Source organism: Bos javanicus, chromosome 14 (genome assembly GCF_032452875.1).
Source record: "Bos javanicus breed banteng chromosome 14, ARS-OSU_banteng_1.0, whole genome shotgun sequence".
In the NCBI taxonomy this organism is placed as follows: Eukaryota; Metazoa; Chordata; class Mammalia; order Artiodactyla; family Bovidae; genus Bos; species Bos javanicus.
The window spans coordinates 59,474,584-59,500,782 of NC_083881.1; the positions used below are offsets into that span (position 1 = coordinate 59,474,584).

General features: G+C 37.2%; 1 long non-coding RNA gene across 2 annotated transcripts; it reads left to right on the forward strand.

The window, feature by feature from the left end:
* Positions 1 to 144: 144 nt before the first annotated feature.
* LOC133260637 (uncharacterized) lies at positions 145 to 23,896 on the forward strand. 2 transcript variants are annotated; one of them, XR_009740904.1, is made up of 4 exons: positions 145 to 482; positions 2,069 to 2,148; positions 14,996 to 15,132; positions 23,537 to 23,896. It is a non-coding gene; the product is annotated as an uncharacterized LOC133260637 (long non-coding RNA). The 2 variants fall into 2 exon arrangements; XR_009740905.1 differs by lacking the exon at positions 14,996 to 15,132.
* Positions 23,897 to 26,199: the final 2,303 nt, after the last annotated feature.

Consider the following 26,199-nt stretch of genomic DNA (forward strand, 5'->3'; position numbering starts at 1 on the left):
TCCTCTTGGAGAGCCAGCTGATCACAAATGCCAACTGTGTGTCTTGGGGCCGGTTCAGTCCCTCTCATCTGCCCAGGCTCTCCCGAGACCGGTTCATGGCTCTCAAGGTTCCCCGGAGACCGCTGCGGACACGGACCATCCCCACCCCCACCCCCCAACTTGGCCCGCAAGGATGAGATGCTGAACAGCGTCCTGAAAGTGCTCTTTCTCACCTCGAGTTTTCATTTTAAGGTTGTAAAAATTCCGAATTTGAAGACAGGCAGATATTTTTCTCAAATCAGAAAGGAGGACCATTAACTAGGTGATTAACCCTTCTGGGAAATGAACCGTCTCTAATCAGCATACTAACTTTTCGTGGAAGTCTGTGGAAGTTCTGAAGTCCCACCCTAGCCCCATAATATTTCATTCTTTTAGTTCTTCTGCCACAGGGAAGCAGCCAGCGACTAATAAAAGATTTGATCTTGCCATAATTTCCCAAGCAGGTAAGACCCAATAACTATTTCATGGTTCTTTAGCTTTTAAAGTTTTGTTTCATTATTATTCAATTATTGTGTGTGTAGTATGTCGGAAACTGCAAGCCAAAAGAACACATTTTGAAGTGATTTGCATAGTTATTATTTTGGCCAAGTTAAGCTGCATGAGGCTAGCTTTAGTTTCTCATAGTTTCATGTACACTGAGTTTTAAATATATTCTCCCAGGTTGACTTGAAGGAGCCTCTATCTAAGAGACAGTGGAACTGGCTGCTTTGTGTAATCAGTATTTACTAATAAACTCCACTGCAGTTAACAGGTATCCACCAGATACTGCCGACTTTTCCCCCCCAGGTTGTGAGATCATCCATTCTGATCTGAAATTGTGCCCCCTTTGTTTGGTTGACTAACATCCCGGTGAGCCCCGCCAAACTCCACAAGCTAAAAGGGTTGGAGGTCAGCAGAGAGCCTGGGCTGATTGAGCATAATGCAGGCTGCTCAGTGTGCAGGAGGCGCTGTAATCAGTGTCATTTATAACCCCATCAGGACATCTTCTGGGAGGTGTAAAGAGTTGCCCTGTGGAAGGTATGGCTGAGAGAATCTTAATACAGAGCTGAAGACCAATTGTGAATTTTATTACATTACCATTAGTACTATTACCATAGAGGTTGTAAGAATACATGGTTCTTGGCAGTGGAAATGCACTAAGTGACAAAGTCCCTCCCTTGAAGAACCAACAAATTAAAGCCATAAGTACCATGAAAAGCAGGGTTATTTGTGTTTGTGTTGTGGAATGAATAAGCAGATAGAACTACTATTTTTGCCTCCTTAATTTCCAATTCATTACAATTAAATTGGTATACATAGAACTGAATTATTATATATTAGGGCTTCTAAAGCTATTTTTACAAAACTGGCTGAATTTTTTTTTTATATCGCCCAAAAGGAATGCCCATTGGAATAAGATACCATAACAGTTAGTGTTTCCTTTGGCATTTGAAATGGTTAAATATGCAAAGCAAAAGAGAAACAAATAAATCTCAACTAAGTACTCACTTTAAAAGGTGAAAGGAGCAAAAGTCAGAGAATTCAAGGCAAGATTGATAAGATAACCTGATTACAGTATTAGAAATAAAGATAGCTCATCTAAATTTATAAATAGATATATTAGTATAGTCAACATGAATGAATTAAACTAAGGAATACTATTACATTTTGTGTTTCCTCATCATTTTAATGAGAATGTTAATGATATTTAAAGTTTAATTTTTCTTTTTCTCATTTAATTCACTAAGGTTATAAAATAAAATGACAGCAAAACCTATAAGCAATTATCTCTGTCCAAATGGATATAGCAGCTCCAAACCACAGCTACATGACTATCAAACAATGATTATGAAAACCACAATTGAGAAAAGCATCAGAGAATGATATTGCAAAACCACAGCAACAAATGTGTCTGCGATATTGAAAACCACAATTCACAACTAATACCCTGTGTATTGCAAATTACTATTTAACTATAAATGTGAAAATGTATAAGTAACAGCACAAAATAATTTCTCATTTACTTAAAAATGAATTATTCATTTTCTAGACTCGCTGATTTCATCTCTGCATAACGGTTCATTTTGAAAAGTTTCTTTTTTCAAAGACAAATTATTTTAAATCACATAGGTAAGTTACTTTAAAAGCAGAAAATATGCAACTTTTAATAACATTTCCTCAAATGTTAAAAGAATTGATCTGAAACCCATCTGAAATAAAGAAACATCTACTTCAGTCTAGCTTTCTTCATAAAATTTTTTCAGGAGCAAAAAGGGTTGGAGTGGAAAGTGTTTATAGAAAAAAAAAAGGCTTCAAGTATCTATTACACCTTCAACGAGTACATAATTTTATTTCTTTAAATCATCATTTTAGCTAGAAAATATACATCTGACAATAATGTGCATTGCCAATACCAAAACTACTTTAATATGCAAACCAAATGTTTATTCACAAGTGAATAAAAGAATGTTATTTGTAAGTTTATAGACTTTCCAGATTTAGCAAATTAAAATACAGGATGCCCAGTTAAATTTTAACTTCAAATAAGCAACAATAGATTTTTTTAGGGTAAGTATGTTCCATGCAATGTTTGGTACATACTTATCCTAAAAAATAATCATTGCTTATCTGAAAGTCATATTTAACTGGGCATCCTGTATTTTATCTGCCAAATTTACAACTTTTCACAAATTTGTGGTTTTTTAGAATATTATTTATAGAAAGGTAGGGAAACCCTACAGTATTTCCTGTAGATATAGATATACTTTATTCTTGAACATCATATTATTTAAGGAAGGCAATGTAGAAGAAGTAAATTTCTATACAAAAATTATTTATTTGGCACAGTACCGAAAGGTGCTGTCCGGATAAATGGATTGCATTCATGTCTGTCTCACTCTTGCATTTGTTTTTAAAATGTGTTTTTTTCCTCTGAGGGATCAACAAATTGATAAAGCAACCTCCCAGGCCACATCTTATTTGGCAGCAAGCTGCCTCTTTTATTATGGGAATAAACAATATTCAAAAGCTTCAGAAAGACTTAATTTTTTGCCCTTGTATCCTTACCAGAAATTGAATACAGTTTATCTGCCTTGATTTAAGATTGTGACACTGAATTGAACAAGAATGCAGTATGAAAATAGTGTTTAGTGTTTGTGTATCTTTATAATTTCAGCAGTTTAAAAATAAAAATCAACAAATTCATCTAAATGGCATTCCTATGTTATAACTATGAAAAGGACTGTCTGTTTACTCGCAAAGGAGCCAAGAGCTTTGAAAACGTTCAGTCAATCTAGATCCGAGGTTTAACTTGGTCTTCGTGTAGATGGTCAATTCGCTTGATAGAAGTATATATGTATAAAAATTTACTAAAGGGCAGGTCTATTTAATTAATGAATTCATTGAATTTTCAAAAAAATCTGTGAAAAAGATCTCTGAACCCATATGGGTTAAGAATGGCTATTCTCTTCATGTGTAAAATTTTATGATGCACTGAAAACAAAAATATGAATGATTTAAGTTTTTATTCTTTGCAATCATCCTTTATGTCCAAATTACTATTCTGATAGAGGAAAATCATAGGATGAACTCTATTACAAAAAAAATGTATTTGTTGCTAAGTCTGCATAGCACAACTCCAATTACAAAATAAATATTGAAATAGTAACGCCTCAATTTTAGTAAACATCTGTTGACTTCGCCTCCCTAGTATCCATTCCTTCTTCTTCTGGTAATAGTGCTGTGACGTCTTTTGAAGAAGCACTCCTCCACACCTTCTCTTTGGTCATGTGATGCAAGTGTGACCTTCCCCAGTCCCCCAATCCCTGACCAGTCAGAATATTTCATTTGCTTATCTGTAGTGATTGGCTCAATGATTCAAATTGTTTCTATAGGAGTCAGCCCTGCCTGGAACTTTATCCTAAAACCACTGAGGAAAGGGTGCTGTTATTCTGCTGGTATTACTATCCTGGAAGAATGCTGTTGTTGTTCTTTAGTTGCTAAGTCATGTCCAACTTGTTTGTGACCCCATGAACTGTAGCCCGCCAGGCTCCATGTCTCAGAGATAAAGAAGCTGCCTGCCAAGCAGGAGATGAGGCTTCAATCCCTGTGTCAGGAAGGTTCCTGAAGAAGGAAATGGCAACCCATTACATTATGGGGAAATCCCTATGGGCCCTGGAAGAATGCAAATTTAATATTGCTTTAGGCCATCCTTGGTGGAAGAATATGTTTTAGAGAACTAATTCTGTCTTATCTTGTCTCAGGATCTGATTTGTGAGAAATCCAAACCAAGACACCCATCAACATTCCAATATTGTTATTATTATTTTATTTTTGGTTCTATCAGTACTACCTATGTATCTACCTAGACATTAGAGTCTTGGTCATTTCCATTATATTGTCAGTCAGTCAGTTCAGTCACTCATGTCCGACTCTTTGCAACCCCATGATTGCAGCACGCCAGGCCTCCCTGTCCATCACCAACTCCCGGAGTTCACTCAGACTCACGTCCATCGAGTCAGCAATGCCATCCAGCCATCTCATCCTCTGTCATCCCCTTTTCCTCCTTCCCCCAATCCCTCCCAGCATCAGAGTCTTTTCCAACGAGTCAACTCTTCGCATGAGGTGGCCAAAGTACTGGAGTTTCAGCTTTAGCATCATTCCTTCCAAAGAATACCCAGGGCTGATCTTTAGAATGGACTGGTTGGATCCTCTTGCAGTCCAAGGGACTCTCAAGAGTCTTCTCCAACACCACAGTTCAAAAGCATCAATTCTTCGGCCCTCAGCCTTCTTCACAGTCCAACTCTCACATCCAAACATGACCACTGGAAAAACCATAGCCTTGACTACACGGACCTTTGTTGGCAAAGTGATGTCTCTGCTTTTGAATATGCTATCTAGGTTGGTCATAACTTTCCTTCCAAGGAGTAAGCGTCTTTTAATTTCATGGCTGCAGTCACCATCTGCAGTGATTTTGGAGCCCCAAAAAATAAAGTCTGACACTGTTTCTTGTATCTTTATCTATTTAATTAGGCTAATCTCTCTACACCTTTGCAGTTTTAATATAGATACCATTTTTCACAGGAAGACATCCCTGACCTCCCAAGTCTGAGTGAGATACCTCTTCTCAGTTAGTTCCATAACCGTTTTTGACTATCACTTGTTGCATTGTATTATATTGGCAGTTTAATTACATATAAATTAAGTCCTCACCAGCCCCCTCCCTATCCTAATACACCTAGCTAGATAGTTTGTGAGGGCAAGAAATACATTTGTCTTCAGAACTGCATCCCCATGCTGGACACATAGAAGGTCTTAACATAATTACTGAAAGAAAAAGTAATACCTGGGCACACTTACAGTCCCCAGTCTGCATCCACATAGGCACAGGGGCGAAGAGTGGCAGCCGTGTTTGTGCAACATGACTCCGTGCTCCTGCTTACAGATGCCTGGACCAAAGGGAGTACCTGCCTCAAATAGGACCAATCAAATTTCTCCCTCAGGGATCTAGAGTTAGTATCAAGAGTTTCAGCTTTGCAAGGGCTAGTCTTTTAAATGAATGGAAAATGAAATGAAAGATGAATTTCATAATGAATGAAATTATGGTATGGTTACCACCATGTGAACAGAGTAACAGCAATAGTTTGCCAATAGAGAGAAAAAGAAAGAAACGGTAAGAGAACTGGGAATATGCAATGGTATCCCATGTCCTGTTCCAGTCTCTTCATAGGCTTCTGCCCTTGACATCACTGAGATACTTATGTGCCTTAAAATAAATTCCTCCCCATCATTCTTTTTTAAAGTTATTTTTGGCCTAAATTTGCATTAGCTGATTCCTGCTACATTCAAGCCAAAAGACAAAATTAGTAATCCATGACTTTAGTTCCCTTAACTATTCAATAGCCCTCTTTATCCACAGTTTTACTCTGTGGTTTGTTACTAGCGGCCAGCCATGATCCCAAAATATTAAATGGAAAATTTCAGAAAAAAGGAAATTCATAAGTTTTAAATCGGGTACCATTCTGAGTAGCATGGTGAACTCTCATACCAACCCATTTCATTCCTCCCCCGCCACCCCCACCACATGAATCATCCTTTGTTCAGAGAATCCCACCAGTTAGTCACTTAGTAATCTTAGTTATCAAATCGAATGCCGCAGTATCATAGTGCTTGTGTTCAAGTCACCCTTATTTTTGTTAGTACGGGCTCCAAAGGGCAAGAATAGTGATGCTCAGATTCAGATGTGCCAAAGAGAAGCTGTAAGGTACTTCCTTTAGGTGAAATGGTGAAAAGTTCTCAGTTTAATAAAGAAAAAAATTGTATGCTAAGATTGCTAAGATCTCCAATAAGAAGGAATCCTCTATCCCTGAATTGTGAAGAAAGAAAAAGAAATTCATGTTAGTTTTTCTGCTGCACCTCAAACTGCAAATGTTATGACCAGAGTGCAGGGTCAGTGCTTAGTTATGACAAAAAAGGCATTGTATTTGTATACTAAGATATTTTGAGAGAGAGAGACCACATTCACATAGCTTTTATTACTGTATATTATAATCATTCTGTTTCATTTTATTGTTGTTAATCTCTTGCTGTGCCTAATTTATAAATAAATTTTATTATAGATATGTATGTATAGGAAAGTGCTTCCTTGGTGGCTCAGCTGGTAAAGAATCCGCCTGCAACACAGGAGACCTGGGTTCCATCCTTGGTTTGGGAAGATCCCCTGGAGGAGGGAATGGCTGTGTACTCCAGTTTTCTTGCCTGGAGAATTTCATGGATAGAGGAGCCTGGCATGTTACAGTTCATGTGATCACAAAGAGCTGGACACCATTGAGTGACTAACATACACATGTATATGAAAGAACAGTATATATAGAGCTCTATGGTATCAGAAGTTTCAGCCCTTCACTGGGGTCTTGGACTATATCCCCCACAGATAAGGGGGGACCACTGTATTTAGAAATAACAAATTAACTGAATTTTCTATTTGCCTACAGAAAGTATTGTATTGTATATGAAAGTATTGTATTAGTCTGAGTTCTTCAGAGAAACAGAACCAACAATATATACACAGATAGGAAATTGACTCACAGTAGTAGAAGCTGAGAAGTTCCTGAATCTTCAGTTGACCAGGGAGAGTCTGAATTTGAATATCTGAGAACCAGGCGAGCTGATGGTAAAAGTTCCAGTCAGAGTACTAGTCTGAGGGCAGGAGGAGACCCATGTTCCAGCTGCGAAACCATCAGGCAAAAAGGGAATTCTCACTTGCTCTGCCTTTTTGTCATAATCAGTTCATCAATGGATTGGACAGGGCCCACCAATGTTGAGGAGGGCAATCTGCTTTACTCAGTCTGCCAACTCAAATGTTAATCTCATTGAAAACACACTCACAGACACATCCAGATTTTTTTTTTTTTTAACCAAATCTCTGGGCAATTTGCCCAGTCACATTGGCACAAAACACTTTCAATGATATTCTTCCCAAAGCAACTTTGAAATGACAAAGAACATTCTTAGAAATGTTAAGTGGGAAATCTACACTTTTCACACAGATAAATAAGGATGTTATCAACTACTGATTTGGGGCATTCACTTCAACTAAGGGTAAATCTTGGAGAAAAGGTAGCGTTTTCAAATTCAGAGTTCCTCGAGGGCATGATACCTGATTGACATGCCCATCTATAAGCTTCCTGATTACATCTATTTTTTCCCCAGATGTCTGATTTTATTTTCGACTTTACTTTGCCACATTTGAATAACCATCTAACAGATTACCTTGCACATAAATTTTATGAATGTTGCTATAATTTGCATGAATTATGTTTATATTTCTGTGGTGGATTTTATTTTCCAACCTATAACTTTTGCCATAAATTCCTAAATGCAAAAGAAGAAATTCAACAGCTTCTTGAGAACATTTGCTGTGTGTATAGACTTAATCAAATCACTTATCTTTGCTTTTATCTACTTGTCAAAGTGTATTAAAATAATGCATTAGGAGTGGATTTAGGGTGAACTGAAGATGTAGTACTATGAATAACCATGCTAGGGCATACTGATAATGAAATCATCTAAGAGAAGCTGAAAAGGATAATTATATCACTTTTAAAATGTATCTTATAATAAAAATTAAACTATATGACTAGTATACTCCTTTAAAAACTATTTTTATTTTGATTAAACAAATAGATGTACATAGCTTTAAGGGTCAAATAGATTTTCAAGGCTTATAATAAAAATTAGCAGTTGCTTGTCCTGTTTAACAGCCCAGTGACAATTCTTGCTCTCAAAGGTATAATCACTGTCAAATCTTCTTAGCTAATTCTCTTGATGCTCATCTCATATTTCTAAATAACATGCTTTACTACTTTGAAACAATTATTAGTTTAGATATTATTGACTATATCACCATCTACTATAAAGATATGAAGCTATAATGGCTGTATATACCCATAATACACACATTATTCCAAATTTTTGGTAATTCAAAAGTTTATATTTTAGTAGCAGTCTATATAGGCTATGATGATTACATTTTATTTTGACCTCTTTGTTTTTCCTGAAGTTAGTAATTATTTTCTTTGTCATTTTCTCAGTTTTCCATGACCTATCACTACTTTATCCCCAAATTATTAGCCAATGTAATACTGTCCAGTATGTTATTACATCAGTACATTCAAAGACATTAATTAGCAGGTCATTTCCTGACCCTCCCCCCCACCCCATACAGGTGTCCTCCTTACGATCTTTCATCCTTTTGCTCAGTTCATTTCAGTTCAGTCGCTCAGTCATGTCTGACTCTTTGCGACCCCATGAATCGCAGCACGCCAGGCCTCCCTGTCCATCACCAACTCCCGGAGTTCACTCAGACTCACGTCCATCGAGTCAGCAATGCCATCCAGCCATCTCATCCTCTGTCGTCCCCTTCTCCTCCTGCCCCCAATCCCTCCCAGCATCAGAGTCTTTTCCAATGAGTCAACTCTTCGCATGAGGTGGCCAAAGTACTGGAGTTTCAGCTTTAGCATCATTCCTTCCAAAGAACACCCAGGGCTGATCTCCTTCAGAATGGACTGGTTGGATCTCCTTGCAGTCCAAGGGATTCTCAAGAGTCTTCTCCAACACCACAGTTCAAAAGCATCAATTCTTGGGCGCTCAGCCTTCTTCACAGTCCAACTCTCACATCCATACATGACCACAGGAAAAACCATAGCCTTGACTAAACGGACCTTTGTTGGCAAAGTAATGTCTCTGCTTTTCAATATGCTATCTAGGTTGGTCATAACTTTTCTTCCAAGGAGTAAGTGTCTTTTCATTTCATGGCTGCAATCACCATCTGCAGTGATTTTGGAGCCCAAGAAAATAAAGTCTGACACTGTTTCCACTGTTTCCCCATCTATTTCCCATGAAGTGATGGGACCAGATGCCATGATCTTCGTTTTCTGAATGTTGAGCTTTAAGCCAACTTTTTCACTCTCCTCCTTCACTTTCATCAAGAGGCTTTTTAGTTCCTCTTCACTTTCTGCCATAAGGATGATGTCATTTGCATATCTGAGGTTATTGATATTTTTCCCGGCAATCTGGATTCCAGCTTGTGCTTCTTCCAGCCCAGCATTTCTCATGATGTACTCTGCATAGAAGTTAAATAAGCAGGGTGACAATATACAGCCTTGATGTACTCCTTTTCCTATTTGCTCAAGTCTAGACATTGCTTTCTGTGACTAAAACTTCCTTTTCATCATCCCCTGAGAATTCTCTTAATTTTGTCATGTATTATATTCTAGATTTCCTGAATACTGTGTAGTCCTCTTTCATGGTTTATTGCCCCCCTTTTTTCTCTTTCTTTCTTTCCCTGTCTCCCTCCCCCCTCCCTTCCTTGCTTTCATTTTCCTTCTTGTTCTTTTTGTTGATTTTGAATAAATTTCATGTAGCTTCCTGAGACAATTTATATGCAAGTTATGCTTTTTAAGATTTTTGCAAGACTAAATATATATTTTTTTAATTCTACTCTCATACATGACATATACAGGCTTCCCAGGTAGTTCCTAGTGGTAAAGAACTCCCCTGCTATTGCAGGAGACTTAAGAGACTCAAATTTGATTCCTGGATCAGGATGATCCCCTGGAGAAGGTAATCGCTACTGTTTCCAGTATTCTTCCCTGGAGAATTCTATGGACAGAGGAGCCTGGTGGGCGACATTCCAGAGTCAGGTACGACTGAAGCAACCTAGCATACATGACATATATATTGAGAGATTGTAGAATTCTAGGGTGCAAATTATTTTCCATGATTTTTTTCTTTTATTTTTCCAGTTTTATTGAAATATAATTTATATATCACTTTATATAATTTTAGAAATATAATATGATCTGATACACATATATTATTAAATATATAACATATATAGTATATAACCTAATGCTGCTGCTGCTGCTGCTGCTAAGTCGCTTCAGTCATGTCTGACTCTGTGCAACCCCATAGACAGCAGCCCACCAGGCTTCCCCATACCTGGGATTCTCCAGAAGAATACTGGAGTGGGTTGCCATTTCCTTCTCCAATGCATGAAAGTAAAAAGTGAAAGTGAAGTCGCTCAGTCGTGTCAGACTCTAGCGACCCCATGGACTGCAGCCTACCAGGCTCCTCTGTCCATGGGATTTTCTAGGCAAAAGTACTGGAGTGGGGTGCCATTACCTTTGCTGTATAACTGAATATATATATATATATATATAAAATGAATATATAAATATGTAACATATATCATTAAATATATACCAGGGGCTTCCCTGGTAGCTAACCTACTAAAGAATCCACCTGTAATGCAGGGGACCCTGTTTTGATCCCTGGGTCAGGAAGATCCCCTGGAGAAGGGAATGGCTACCCATTCCAGTATTCTTGCCTAGAGAATTCCATGGACAGAAGAGCCTGGCAAGCTACAGTCTGTGGGGTTGCAAAGAGTCATACAAGACTCAGCAACTTTCAATAGAACAGATTGTTAAATGATTATCACAATGGAGTTAGTTAACACCACCATCATCTCAAGATTTACTTTTAGCAACTTTCAAATATGGCATGCTGCTACTGCTGCTGCTAAGTCGCTTTAGTCGTGTCCGACTCTGTGCAACCCCATGGACAGCAGCCCACGAAGCTCCTCTGTCCACGGGATTTTCTAGGCAAGAATACGGGGTAGGTTGCCATTTCCTTCTCCACAAATATGATATAGAATATTGTTAACTACAGTTACCATGCTGTACATTAAATTTTCAGGACTGACTTACTGTATGATTGGAAATTTGTACCCTGGAATCAACATCTCCTCATTTCCTCCACTCCCTGATGCTGCTGTTGCTGCTAAGTCGCTTCAGTCGTGTCCGACTCCGTGTGACCCCATAGACGGCAGCCCACCGGGCTCCCCTGTCCCTGGGATTCTCCAGGCAAGAATACTGGAGTGGGTTGCCATTTCTTTCTCCAATGCATGAAAGTGAAAAGTGAAAGTGAAGTCGCTCATTCGTGTCCTACTCTTAGCGACCTCATGGACTGCAGCCTACCAGGCTCCTCCGTACATGGGATTTTCCACCTCCACTCCCTACCCTATGGCAAACACCATTCTACTCTGAACTCAGCATTTTAAAATTCTGCATATAAATAATATCATACAGTGTTTGCATTTTGCTGTCTGACTTATTTCACTTAACATAATGCTCTCAAGTTTCATACATGTTGTCTCAACTGGAAGGATTTCTTTTTTTCTCAGGTTGAGTAATATTCATAACTGAATATTCTTAACTCATTAATTCACCAGTAGACAGACGCTTATATTGTTTTTATGTCTTGGCTACTGGGAATAGTGTGGCAATGAACATGGAATGTGCATGGAATGTGTATATTTAAGATTCTTATTTTTTTTCCTTTGAATATATACCCAGAAGTGGGATTGCTGTGTTACATGGTAGTTTTATTTTTAATTTTTTGAGGAACCTCCATACTATTTTCCATATTTACATTTTACATTGCCAATTTACATTTTCATCTGTAGTATACAAAGATTCCCTTTTCTCTACATCTTTACCAACATTTTTTAGTCTCGTCTTTTTTTATACAGCCATTCTAACAGTGAAGTGCTATCTCATTGTGGTTTTGATTTTCATTTCCTTGATGATTAGTTATGTTAAGAATCTTTACAAGTGCTTTTCCCCACGTCTTTGAAAAAATGTCTGCGCAGGTCCTCTGTCCATTTTTTATTGGATGGTTTTTTTATGCCACTGAGTTGTAAGAGTTCCTTATATTTTTCATTATTAACCCCTTATCAGATTGATGTTTTGCAAATAATTTCTTCTGTTCTGTAGGTTGCCTTTTCATTTTATTGATCATTTCTTTTGCTGTGCAAAAGCTTTTTAGTTTGATGTAGTTCAGTTTATTTTTACTTTTATTACTTGTGCATTTGGTGACAAATCCAAGTGATTGTGGCCAAGACCAACATCCAGGACCTTTTCCCCTGTTTTCTCCTAATAGTTTCAATCTTTCAGATTGTATATTTGTCTATAATTTATTTCAAATTAATTTTTTTAGTGGTGTAGAAAGGGGGCCAGTTTCATTCTTTTGCATGTGATTGTACACTTCTCAGTACCATTTATGGAAGAGACTATAGTCTGGCCCCCTTTCTACACCACTAAAAAAATTAATTTGAAATAAATTATAGACTTAAAAATACAGGAAAGTTATGACCAACCTAGATAGCATATTCAAAAGCAGAGACATTACTTTGCCAACAAAGGTTCGTCTAGTCAAGGCTATGGTTTTTCCTATGGTCATGTTTGGATGTGAGAGTTGGACTGTGAAGAAGGCTGAGGGCCGAAGAATTGATGCTTTTGAACTGTGATGTTGGAGAAGACTCTTGAGAATCCCTTGGACTGCAAGGAGATCCAACCAGTCCATTCTGAAGGAGATCAGCCCTGGGTGTTCTTTGGAAGGAATGATGCTAAAGCTGAAACTCCAGTACTTTGGCCACCTCATGCGAAGAGTTGACTCATTGGAAAAGACTCTGATGCTGGGAGGGATTGGGGGCAGGAGGAGAAGGGGACGACAGAGGATGAGATGGCTGGATGGCATTGCTGACTCGATGGACGTGAGTCTGAGTGAACTCCGGGAGTTGGTGATGGACAGGGAGGCCTGGCGTGCTGCGATTCATGGGGTCGCAAAGAGTCGGACACGAATGAGTGACTGATCTGATCTGATCTGATCTTTTCTCCATTGAGAATCTCTTGTCAAATATTAGTTGAAGCTAAATATGAGAATTAATTTCTGAGCTCTAGATTCTGTTCTATTGGTTTATATGTCTTTTTATGTCAGTACCATATTGTTTTGATTATGATAGCTTTGAAATATAGTTTAAAATCAGTAAGTGTGATCTTTCACCCTTGTTTTTTTTCTCAGAAATGCTTTGGGTGTCTGGGGTCTTTTGTAGCTCCATATGAATTTTAGAATTATTTTTCTTTTTTAGTGAAAAATGTCATTGGAATTTTGATATGAGTTGCACTGAATCTATAGATGGCTTTGAGTAGTAAAGATATTTTTAAAATAACAGTTCCTCCAATTCATAACAATGGGATAGCTTTCTGTATATTTTTGTCTTTAGTTTCTTGCATCAATGTCTTATAAACATCAGAGTGCAGATATTTCATTTCCTTGGTTAAATTTTTCCTAAGTATTTTTTAGATGCTATTTTAAATGGCATTGTTCTTTTGGGGGCTTTTTCAGATGGTTTATTGTTAGTGTTTAGAAACACAACTGACCTTTGTATATTACTTTTATGTACTAAAACTTTACTTAATTCCTTTATTAGGTCTAACAGTTTTGGTGGACCCTTTGGTATTTTTCTAAATATAAGATCACATCACCTGCAAACAGGGCAATTTAACTTCTCTTCCTTACTGATTTGGATGTCTTTTATTTTGTTTTCTTTCCTAATTATTCTGGCTAGGACTTTCAATATGTTGAATAGGAGTGTTATCAGTGGGCATCCTTATCTTGTTCTTGATATTGGAGGAAAGCTTTTAACCTTTCACCATTGAGTATGATGCTATTTGGGGGCTTGTCATATATGGACTTTATTATGTTAAGGTGTGTTCCTTCTATATTCAATTTCTGGAGTGTTTATAATAAAAGAATACTGAATTTTGTCAAATTTTTTTTCTGTATCTATTGAGATGTTGATATAATTTTAGTATTGCATTCTATCAGTGTGGTGAATCAGATGGATCACTTTGTGTATGTTGAACCATCCTTGAATCCTAGGGATAATTTGCATTTGTTCACAGTGTATGATCCTGTTAGTGTGTTGTTCAATTTGGTTTGCTAATACACTGTTGAGAATTTTTACATCTATATTCATGTGGAATATCAGCCTGTAGTTTTCTTGTAGTATCCTTATATGCCTTATTTGCCAGAATAATGCTGGTCTTGTAAAACAAGTTTGGAAAATCTCACCTCCATTTTAATTTTTCTGAAGCATTAATGTTAATTTAATTAATGTTAACAGAAATGTTAATTTCCATAGTTGCGAATTTTCTGAGTTTTCTGTTGTTATTGATTTCTAGTTTCATTCCATTGTGATAAAGAGATACTTGGTATAATTTCAGTATTCTTAAAGGAATGATTGGCAATAGTTCTTCTTTAAATGTTGAATAGAATTCACCAGTAAAACCATCTCATCCTGGACTTTTTTTGTTTGTTTGTTTGGAGATTTTTGATTATGTGATCTCCTGACTAGTAATTGGCCTGTTCGTATTTTCAATATCTTTATGATTCAGACTTGGTAGGTTGTATGTGTCTAGGGATTTATTTGTTACTTTTAGGTTAACCAACTTATTGGCATATGACTATTTACAAATAGTCGGTTATGATCTTTTCCTTTTCTGTGATATCATTTGTAATGTGTCCTTTTTCATCTCTGATTTTATTTGAGTCTTATCATTTTTTTTTTCCTTAGGACTTCCCTGGTGGCTCAGATGGTAAAGCATCTGACTACAATGTGGGAGACCCGGTTTCAGTCCCTGGGTTGGGAAGATCTCCTGGAGAAGGAAATGGCAACCCACTCCTATATTCTTGCATGGACAGAGAAGGCTGGTAGGCTATAGCCCATGGGGGTTGCAAAAAGTCAGACATGACTGAGCAACTTCACTTTCACTGTACTGTCTTAAAATCAGTTAATCTAAGTCTTCTGAATCATTTTCTTACTGCTGTCTCCATAGTGCAATCGGTTAGTGCATTCAGCTCTTAACTGTAAAGGTTGGTGGTTCGAGTCCACCCAGGGACGGTGGGGTGGCATTGACTTCCCTGGTGGCTCAGACAGTAAAGCGTCTGCCTACAATGTGGGAGATCCAGGTTCAATCCCTGGGTCGGGAAGGTCTCCTGGAGAAGGAAATGGCAACCCACTCCAGTATTCTTGCCTGAAAAATCCCATAGACAGAGAATCCTGGTAGGCTACAGCCCAAAGAGTCAGACACAACTGAGCGACTTCACTTTCACTGTACTTTCTTTTTTCTTAGTCCTTATTATTTCCTTTCTGTTGCTAACATTGGGCTTAGTTTATTTTTCCTTTTCTAATTCCTGTGTATAGTTAAGTTTTTATTTGAGATCTTTTCTGGGGTGTAACGTAGAAGTTTACCACTGTGAACTTTCTTGTTAGTACTGCTTTTGCTGCATCCTAGAAGTTGTGGCAGGTTGACTTTCCACTTTTGTTTGTTTTAAAGTATTTTTTATTTCACTTTAGATTTCTTTATCCATGGGTTGTTTAGAAATGTTAATTTCCATAGTTGTGAATTTTCTAGTTTTTCTGTTGTTATTGATTTCTAGTGTCATTCCACTGTGCTCAAAGAGATACTTGGTATAATTTTAATCTTCTTAAATTTGCTAAGACTTTTTTTTTTTACTTAACATATGATCTATTCTGGAGAATTTTATTAGCACTTGAGAATAATGTGTATACTGCAAATATTAGATGCAATATTCTATGTCTGTTAAGTCCATTTCATATAAAATGTAATTCAAGTGCAGCATTTCCTTATTGATTTTCTAACTGATCATCTATCCATTTTTGAAAGTGAATATTGATGTACCTTGATATTCTACTATTATTTTCTGTTGTCTATTTCTCCCTTCAGATCTGCTAGTATCTGTTTAATATGTTTAGATCCTCTTGCATTAGGTGCATATGTATTTATGATTTTTATAGACTCTGATGCATTGACCTCTTTATCATTATATAATAAGCTCCCTTTGTCTCTTATTACAGTTTTTTAAATTTACATAGATTTTTAAATTCATTCAAGTACTCTGTGCCTATTGATTAGAGAATTTAATCCATTTACATTTAAAGTAATTACTGATAAGTAGGGTGGCAGGTGGTAAAGAATCCACCTGGCAATGCAAGAGATGCAGGAGACACAGGTTCTATCCCTGAGTCAGAACGATCCCCTGGAGTAGGAAATGGCAGCCCAATCCAGAATTCTTGCCTGGAAAATTCCATGAACAGAGGAGTCTGGCAAGTTACAGTCCATGGGGTCCCAAAGAGTCGAACATGACTGAGCAACTGAGCACACATGCAGAGATGTTACTAATGACATCTTATTGTTTTCTGGCTTTTATGTAGTTTTCCTCTTCCTTTCTTTCTATTTTTCTTTGTGAATTGATGATTTTCCATAATGGTATGATTTGATTTCCTTCTCATTGCTTTTTGTATATATAGTGTAGGTGTTTGTTTTGTGGTCACCATTACATTTACATAAAACATTTTATAGATATAATCAGTTCAGTTCAGTTCAGTCACTGTCATGTCCAACTCTTTGCGACACCAGGAATCACAGCACGCCAGGCCTCCCTGTCCATCACCAACTCCCGGAGTTCGCTGAACTCACATCCATCGAGTCAGTGATGCCATCCAGCCATCTCATCCTCTGTCGTCCCCTTCTCCCCCTGCCCCCAATCCTCCCAGCATCAGAGTCTTTTCCAATGAGTCAACTCTTCGCATGAGGTGGCCAAAGTACTGGAGTTTCAGCTTTAGCATCATTCCTTCCAAAGAACACCCAGGGCTGATCTCTTTCAGAATGGACTAGTTGGATCCCCTTGCAGTCCAAGGGACTCTCAAGAGTCGTCTCCAACACCACAGTTCCAAAGCATCAGTTCTTCGGCGCTCAGCTTTCTTCACAGTCCAACTCTCACATCCATACATGACTACTGGAAAAACCATAGCCTTGACTAGATCGATCTTTGTTGGCAAAGTAATGTCTCTGCTTTTCAATATGCTATCTAAGTTGGCCATAACTTTCCTTCCAAGGAGTAAGCGTCTTTTAATTTCATGGCTGCAGTCACCATCTGCAGTAATTTTGGAGCCCAAAAAAATAAAGTCTGATGTGGTTTCCACTGTTTCCCCATCTATTTGCCATGAAGTGATGGCACGAGATGCCATGATCTTCGTTTTCTGAATGTTGAGCTTTAAGCCAACTTTTTCACTCTCCTCTTTCACTCTCCTCAAGAGGCTTTTTAGTTCCTCTTCACTTTCTGCCATAAGAGTGGTGTTATCTGCATATCTGAAGTTATTGATATGTTTGTTTTGTGGTCACATTACATTTACATAAAACATTTTATAGATATAATGGTGTTTTAATTAATAGCAACAAGTTTTATCACCTATGATAATTCTGCCTTTTTATGCTCCCTTATTGATTTTTTGATGTCACAATTTACCTCTTTTTATTTTGTGTATTTGTTAGAAATTTAGAGTAGCTAAAGTTATTTTTAAAATTCCTGACTCTTAATCTTTATTCTATAGTTAAATGATTAACTCATCATAAAATTACAGAATTAGAGTTTTATAATCTGACCATATACTTGCCTTTACCAGTGTTGTATATTTCATATGTTTCCATGTTAATAACTAGAGTTCTTTTATTTTAGCTTGAAGAACTTCTTTCAGTATTTCATTAAGGCAAGTCTAGTGATGATGAACTTCCTTAGCTTTTTCTATCTATGAATGGCTTTATCTCTCTTTCATTTCTTAAGGACAGCTTTGCAAGATAAAGTATTCTTGATTGGAAGGTTTTTTTTTTTTTTCTTTCAATACTCTGAATAAATCATCCCACTGCATCCTGGACTGTAAGCTTTCTGCTGATAAATCCTCTGATACCCTTAAGGAGTTTCCTTTGTAAGTAATAAGCTTCTTTTCTCTTTATTCTTAAAATATTCTCTATTTATCTTTGATTTTAAATTTTTTATTATAATTATAATGTGTCTTGAAGAAGATATTTTGAGTTGAATTTGTTTGGGCACCTGTGATCTTCAAGAACATGCATGGCCAAATCTTTCCCCAGATTTTAGAAAGTTTTCCATAATTATTTTTTAAAATAAGTTTTCTATTCTCTTTTCCTGTCCTTTAGGAACTCCAATAATTTGCAAATTGGTTCATTTGATGGTATACTATAGATCACATAAACTTTCTTCACTTTTATTATTACTTTTTCTTTGTTGTCTAAATGGATAGTTTCAAAGGTTCTGTCTTCTATTTCTTAGATTCTTTATTTTACTTGATTCATTTTGTTGCTGATACTCTCTATTGCTGTTTTTTGTTTCATTCATTGCATTCTTTACCTCAGTAGTTTTATTTTATGATTCTTTTGAATGATTTTTACCTCTATTAAACTTATTTTGTTTATAATTTGTTTACCTGGTTTATTGAATTGTGTTTCTCTTTTTTCTTATAGCTCAGTGAGCTTTCTTAAAGCAGTTATTTTTAATTCTTTATTAGGCAGTTTGCAGCTGTCTATGTCTTTTGGGTTATTATAGTATGTTTGGACTATTATAATATGTTTGTGGTGTCATAGTTCCTTGATTTTTCATACTCCTTGAAGTCTTACATTGTTGACTTCACATTTTAAGTAGTGGTCAGATCCTCCAATCTTTACTATCTGATTTTGGAAAAGAATTACCTTCTTTTAGGCCTACTAGGGTTTCTGAGGGCAAAGGCACCCCACACCAGTACTTTTGCCTGGAAAATCCCATGGGTGGAGGAGCCTGGTAGGCTGCAGTCCATGGGGTCGCTAAGAGTCAGACACAACTGAGCGACTTCACTTTCACTTTCATGCATTGGAGAAGGAAATGCCAACCCACTCCAGTGTTCCTGCCTGGAGAATCCCAGGGACGGCGGAGCTTGGTGGGCTGCCGTCTATGGGGTCGCACAGAGTCGGACACGACTGAAGTGACTTAGCAGCAGCAGCAGCAGGGTTTCTGAGGTTTTCTTGGACATTCTTTAGATATTCTTGCTCCACACTTCTTGCTCCCTCTTGTGGCAGAATTATTAACCTTGTGTGCTTTCTCTCTATCCTGTTGCCCGCAAGCCAATTACTGACTCTCCTTTTTGCTTACTCAAAGGCAATATTAAATGTGTTAAATGTTCAAGTTCGTGGTCACTTCCTCACCCATGGATTCTGTTCAGCTTTCTGCACATGCTCACTGACTGTCTGATGAAACTTGTTCTTGCTACCACCAAGAGCTGTACAGGGAGTCAGTCATGGAGTTGAGGTGTACAGTGTGCTGTGGGTGCCTGTATGTCAGGTAGGTGGATCCATGGGTGAGGCACCCCCGTGACTATGAAATGGGTTTCTTGTTGGAGTCCATGATGCAGTTTAGTAGGATCCATGCTCCTCTAATGCATTCCTGGATGCTGTTCTTCTAGCTGTCTACTATCTTTCAGTCCTACAGCTTGTAACTCAGTCCTCCAGATAAGAGTGAGAGAGAAATCGGCCTCTGGAAGCATACCACAGAGCTCAGAAAGCTAGTCTCTTACTCATGTTCATATTTTCTTCCTTAGGAGAAATCATGGACTGAAAACCACTCTCTTGGAACTTAACTGTGCAATCTGGTGGGAGTGGAGGCGGGGATGATGTGGCAAACTCAAGCTGTTCCTCTCACCTTCTTCAGTTTGTCCAGTCTCAGATATTTTGTTCTAACAATGGGCTGGGACTTCTCTACTGGACTCCTGGACTTCCAGAAAAGCTCTTTCATCCATGAATGATTGTCTAGTCTGTGTTCTCAAGGTCTCCTGGTCTGTGAATAAGCAGTCCCGGAGCCAGTTCCTGGGCCACTGCAGGATCCACCGCCAGAACCAAAGTCTGTTTGCTTACTACCCTATACATAGGTGGTCAAGACTTTTCCTGGGCATCTTAGTTTGGTGGTGTTGGATCCCAAAGCTTCCACAAAAGCACTTTTTCTGTAACGGTTGCCAAATAGTTGTCGATGGAGGGATTCCACAAAGGATAATTTATTCCACCTTCCTACTAACATTACTCATCTCCTTCAATTTTTGAATACAGTGCTTCATTGGCATCTATTTTCAGTGTTGTTCTGAGAAGTCTGATACTATTCTGATTCCTTATCCACTGAATGTAGCCTGCTTTCCCCACCCCCCCGCCCCCAGTCACCCCCTAGATGCTTTCGAGATCTTCTCTTTACCCTCAATCTTCTGAAATTTAATAATGTGAAAATATGTTTCCCTGTCTTTCCATGTACTGAGCTGGGCACTTATTGAGCCATTTTAGTCTAGAAACCTGTGGTTTGCCATCGGTTCTGATAAGTTTCTTTGTATTATCTCTGTCTTTGGATTTATTGTTATCTTGGGCCTCCTTGAATGGATACTACTGTTTTCCTTCACGTCTTTCTCTGGCTACTTTTTTACTTTCTGGAAAATTTCTTTAGTTTGTTCTTTTGAATCTTCACTGCAATTTTTATTTATATGATGATGTTTTAATATTTAAACTTCTTTTTTGTTTTTAGATCTAAAGAGTCTTTTCAACATCCTATTTTTGTTTCTTCTCTTTTTCTTTCTGTTGCCAGTAATTATAAATCTTCTTTTTTGAAGATTTCTTTAGTTCCCTGAAAATTTTCTGTTTCTTCAGTGTTTATTTTTTTTCTTTCATATTAGAATTTTTCCATAAAGCTTTGGTTATTCTTGGTTTTCTGTTCCTAATATTCCTGACACACTAAAACCTTTATTGGAAGTTTATGCCTATGGATAGAATGGAGTTTGGGTAGTGCTTGTCAAAGGGTAGACTTTGGGTGATGATAGGGCAGGGATCTTGATGATAAAGGTTCCTGTCTATACTTCTAAGTATGTTTATCTTGAGTTCAACACAGAGCTCATCTTGAGAAACTTTTCTTGAGTTTCTCCCAGAAGAAAAATTCTTCAGTCCTTAGTCAGAGAAGAGCTTTAATATCTCATGGCTCAGTGTGTAGTCTTTCATTTAATCTTTCCTTCTAATATAGTGTCTGCACCTTTGGTTAATATCACTGAATACAAAATCTCTCTGGGTTTACTCTCTAATGAGTAAGTCTCAGCTTTCAGTAAGGGATGGTGAAGTTGACATCCGGCAGTGTGGTATAGGAGGAAGTTTAGAGGTATCATTTATCCTTACACAGACTTTGCACCAATCCTTGTATTTCCAATTGCACCTGCATCTCACTTTCAGGGATATCTGTTATTTCTATCCCATACATTTTCTTTTCTTTTCACTCTCACTTTTCTGAAGTATAGCCTTAAATATCCTCCTCATAATGTATACATATGAAATAAAACTCCTGAATCTGTATATGAAGATGTATTTCTTTTTCTCTCATCCTCAGTTGATAGTTTAGCTGGGAATATAATTTTAGGTTTAAAAATCATGTTTTCTCCCCCAACATATTTGGGAAGGCATCACTCTATTGTCTTCTAGCATTCTGTATTTTTGGTTGAAAATCTGATACTTGTCAGAAAACTTTGTATGTTATCTATTCCTTATTTGTGGATGCTTATATTATTTTCCCATTAACATGCTCTTCTGGAATTTTACACTTACATACTATTCAACATTATGAATTTCAACCCAGCAGTAAGCTTTCCTCTGACATCCCTAACAGAAGCCTGGTTTCATTGAGATAACTCCTCCTCCTCTACACAGACCTAGTGATTCAATTAAACTTGCTTCATTTCTACCCTAGGAATGATCTTTAATTAATTCTAATCTTGTAATATGATCTCATCTCCCTTGTTAGTGATTGTTTTAGGAACAGGCAAGGGACCCAATTCTGGAAAAAGGGAGAGTTGCTGGAGGCTTTTGGGGGAATCCTTTATCGCTCTTAAGAGAGAATTATTGGGAGCCTGTTTCTTTCTTTCCTTTTGGAAACAGAAAAGGAAGAATATTGCATCATTTGCTTCTGTCATTCATTTATGACAATGAGGTAAGCTATCTCTAAAACAAAGCCAATCCGCAGAGGAGAATAGCATTCAAACAAAGCTGAAGCCTGATCATACTAGGCTTGGCATCGTCTTTGCTTTTAGATTCCCTGTTATATGAGCTAATAAGATTTCTTATTGTTTAAGACAGTTTCTATTGGTTTTTTGTTACTCAAAACTGAAAGTGTCTTAAGTAAGTTGTAGAAAAGCATTTCATCTTTCACTCTGAGTCACGTGAACTGAAGAGTGGGTTAGGTGGGTAGGGAATAGGATTATCATCCTGCATTGTAGTTTAATAGTCAGACTTTGAGTTTAGCCAGTAGCATCACTTCCACTCTCTGCACCTGACAGTTCTAAGCCTTATGCCTCTTTACGTGTCATATACAACATGATACTGTCATAGGGTCTAGAGACAGAGTACAGAGCTCTGCCACTTTTTATCTAGGTACTAGTTGCTTGTTATTAAATGTCTTCATGTTTTAGTTTACTCATATTTAAAATGAAAATATAATGGTATCTACTGCAGCGAGAATAGTTGTATTAAATGAGTTACCATGTGTAAAGTGTTTGGCATGTAGAAAGTGCTGTTTAATTGTTAGCTTTTACCAAATTACTCCACATTTTTTCGCCTCTTCATTTTTAGCAACAGTACCTTAATCAGTTCAAGATGTTCAGTTAAAAGTACTAATTTTCAGAGATTACATTCTAGCTAGATTTGGCTGTATAATGCAGTTCAGACCAATAAAATGCAAGCAAAAAACTACTGGATGAGGCTTTGAAAGAACCTGCCAAAATGTTTTTGCTCAACAGCCATAATGTATCTTTTCTTCTTGCCTCACCCCCTCCTTTGTATATGGAATGGGACATGATGCTTGTATATACAAGATCTATCTTGCCATCACAGGAACAAAATCCACACATTTGACAGAGAGAAGAGCCAATGCTTACAACTTCCCTTAGCAACATATCAACCTTGAAGTACCATAGAATTCTTACTCTATGAGGAGGAAAACACCTGTTTTGTTAAGCACTGAACTGGGGTTTCTGTTACATGCAGCCAGAGGCAGTCCTGACTTCTTCTACTCATTGGATCGTCCAGGTGGGGTGGTATGCTCTTCTAGCCTTTTGAAATCTTGGTTTTAAGGAAGTTATTTTCTTATTCTGCTTTATACTTCAATAGATTTCCATCCTCTTGTCACATTTTAGATATTGTCTAGTTATCTGCAAGTAATTTCATTAACTTCTTCCATCCTCCTTACTTTCAAGGTTTACTCCTTTTCTGCTGTTGCTGCTGCTGCTAAGTTGCTTCAGTCGTGTCCGACTCTGTGCGACCCCAGAGACGGCAGCCCACCAGGCTCCCCTGTCCCTGGGATTCTCCAGACAAGAACACTGGAGTGGGTTGCCATTGCCTTCTCCAATGCATGAAAGTGAAAAGTGAAAGTGAAGTCGCTCAGTCGTGTCCGACTCTTTGCGACCCCATGGACTGCAGCCCACCAGGCTCCTCCGCCCATGGGATTTTCCAGGCAAGAGTACTGGAGTGGGGTGCCATTGCCTTCTCTGTTACTCCTTTTCTACCCTTGTATTTTCTACTCTAGAGGGAAGGAAAATAAAAACAGTAATACCTAACCTGGAGACTGTGAACTTTAATGCTTTTAGAAGCTACGAACAATATAAAAAGTGAAGTATCCAGATATAAGATAAAGGGATTGGTGCGGACTGTGGAGATATGGAAAATGTGTGAATAAATACAAATAAATCAATATTGTATCATTCAAAGAATATGTACCTGTAGGCCCAGTTGTAAGTACAGATGGCAATTCTGTAAACTCTGAATCTGATTTAAAGACATACATAAATGTGAAGGAACTCTCATTATTGGACGGCATGCACATTTTCACTTAAACACCAACATCAGTAACAACAAAACAACTATTAAGACCTTTTAAACTTAAAATTGTATTTAACTAAAATACTTCCATTTGTTTTTTTTTTTTTTTTCTAAAGAGTTTCTCCCCTTTTATTTTGGGGAAAATTTGGGGAATTTTGGCTGCTACAGAAGATAATGCAGTAACTCTAATATTACACTCAATAGGCAAAACAAACAAACAAAAATCCTCTCTGTGGGGTTGTTATGGCTTTGGAAGAAAACTGACTAGGCAGAAATCTAAGATAACAGAAAGTGCATTTCCCTCCCCCATCTGTTTTCAGTTTCTTTCTTCTCCTTGGCTAAATATATAGGTTGAGGAGCTAAATTATAGTAATGGCTTTGAGCCTTTTAAAACCCTAACAAAGAAAGAAGTTGTTACTAATGATATCCAGTGTATACACATAAACCACCTGTGTGTATCCTGCTTTCTTATAAGACTGCACTTGAATGGAATCAGCAAGAGACCAGGCCTGTGCTGATCCCATTTCCCATAGAGAAGAGTGGACTACAGCAGCAGTAAGGGCTAGTTGTTGTGGTTCTGTTGATTGGTCAGTTCTTTTGTCTAAGTACTGAACATCTACACAGATAAAAATTTTGCCAGCAAGGAAACTGAGGTTTAGACTGGAAAGTTGTACTTCATAAACTCAAACAGTAACTGGAGAAGCTGGAATTCTGTTCACGTGCTGCTTAGTTAGAAAGCTGATGGAGTTTTCCTTATGTCATTCAAGTTCCCTTAATAGCGGACAGTTAAAAATTCTGGATACTTAAACAAATAGGTGGCAGACTGGACTGATAATCAGAAAGCCAGGATTCTTGTTTAGACTTTTCAGCTTGGACAATTTTATTGGTCACTTATCCTCAAGGTTCACATTAGTAATCATTAAAATTTTCCACGTTTCAAATTCTAGGCAACTATAATTTAATGTTAAAAGCTGTATATTAGACTGAGAATTTCTAAATGGTAGAATCTTATCTAAATATTTGATTTATGTAGTACTTACACACCTAAAGAGACCTTGAAAATTTTGTTTCTAATGTTGACAATTTGTCAAATTTCAAATGTATTTTCCTTATTACCTTTTCATATCTAATATGTTGAGGAACTCAATATAGGAAGGGCTTCAAACAATCATATCTTTGGAACTAGTTTTATCTAGAAGTCTCAATCCAGATGTCTGAGTAAAAAGTACATGAAATTTTATCATATTTTGGGCATTTGTGGGAAATAGAGTCTTAGTTTAATTTAGTATAGAGAATATGGTAACTTTAGGTTTTTTCATAAAATAGATGCTTATTAAATATTTGGCAGGAGGAAGTTTTGAAATACTTAGGATTACTAGGAAACTATGTGCATGACTTCAGACTAGGGAGTTTTGTACATATGACTATATAATTTCATTTACATATTCCTTTAGTAATATAAAATTTTAATTTCAAAAGACTTAAATAGATATTATGAATAATAGTTTGTTTCAACAATGTATATTCTAAAAGTTTTTAACTTAATTTGTAAGTACTCTTTTCCTGGGAAAAAAAACAAACCCTCCTCTGTCACATTGTCACATAACATCCTATTACCCTATTTTCCCAGGCTGGCAGGAAACTGTCCACTATAGATGTCTGGAATGGGGAAATATTTCTCTTTGAGCATCTTCTTTGATTGAAACTTCATCTCCATGAAATACTTAGATGAGACTATCAGGAAATTTAAGTAGTTCCTGACTTTTTGTACTAAGGAGGTAAAAAATCTTTCTTCCTATGATATATAACAAAACCCAGACTTTCATATTTAAGATATCCCAGTGTTTGAATTCTCATCTCCTCTCATCAATCAGTAAATAAATTTGTATTGTGTGTCTGCTATGTATAATATCCTATTGAGGACTACCTTTGCTACTTGGAAAACTAGCCAAAATATAGACCTGGTCACAGTTTAGTTTTTTCTGAACATAATGGCTGAAATGATACAAAAATAGAGTTTCATTGAAATTAAAAGTAAATA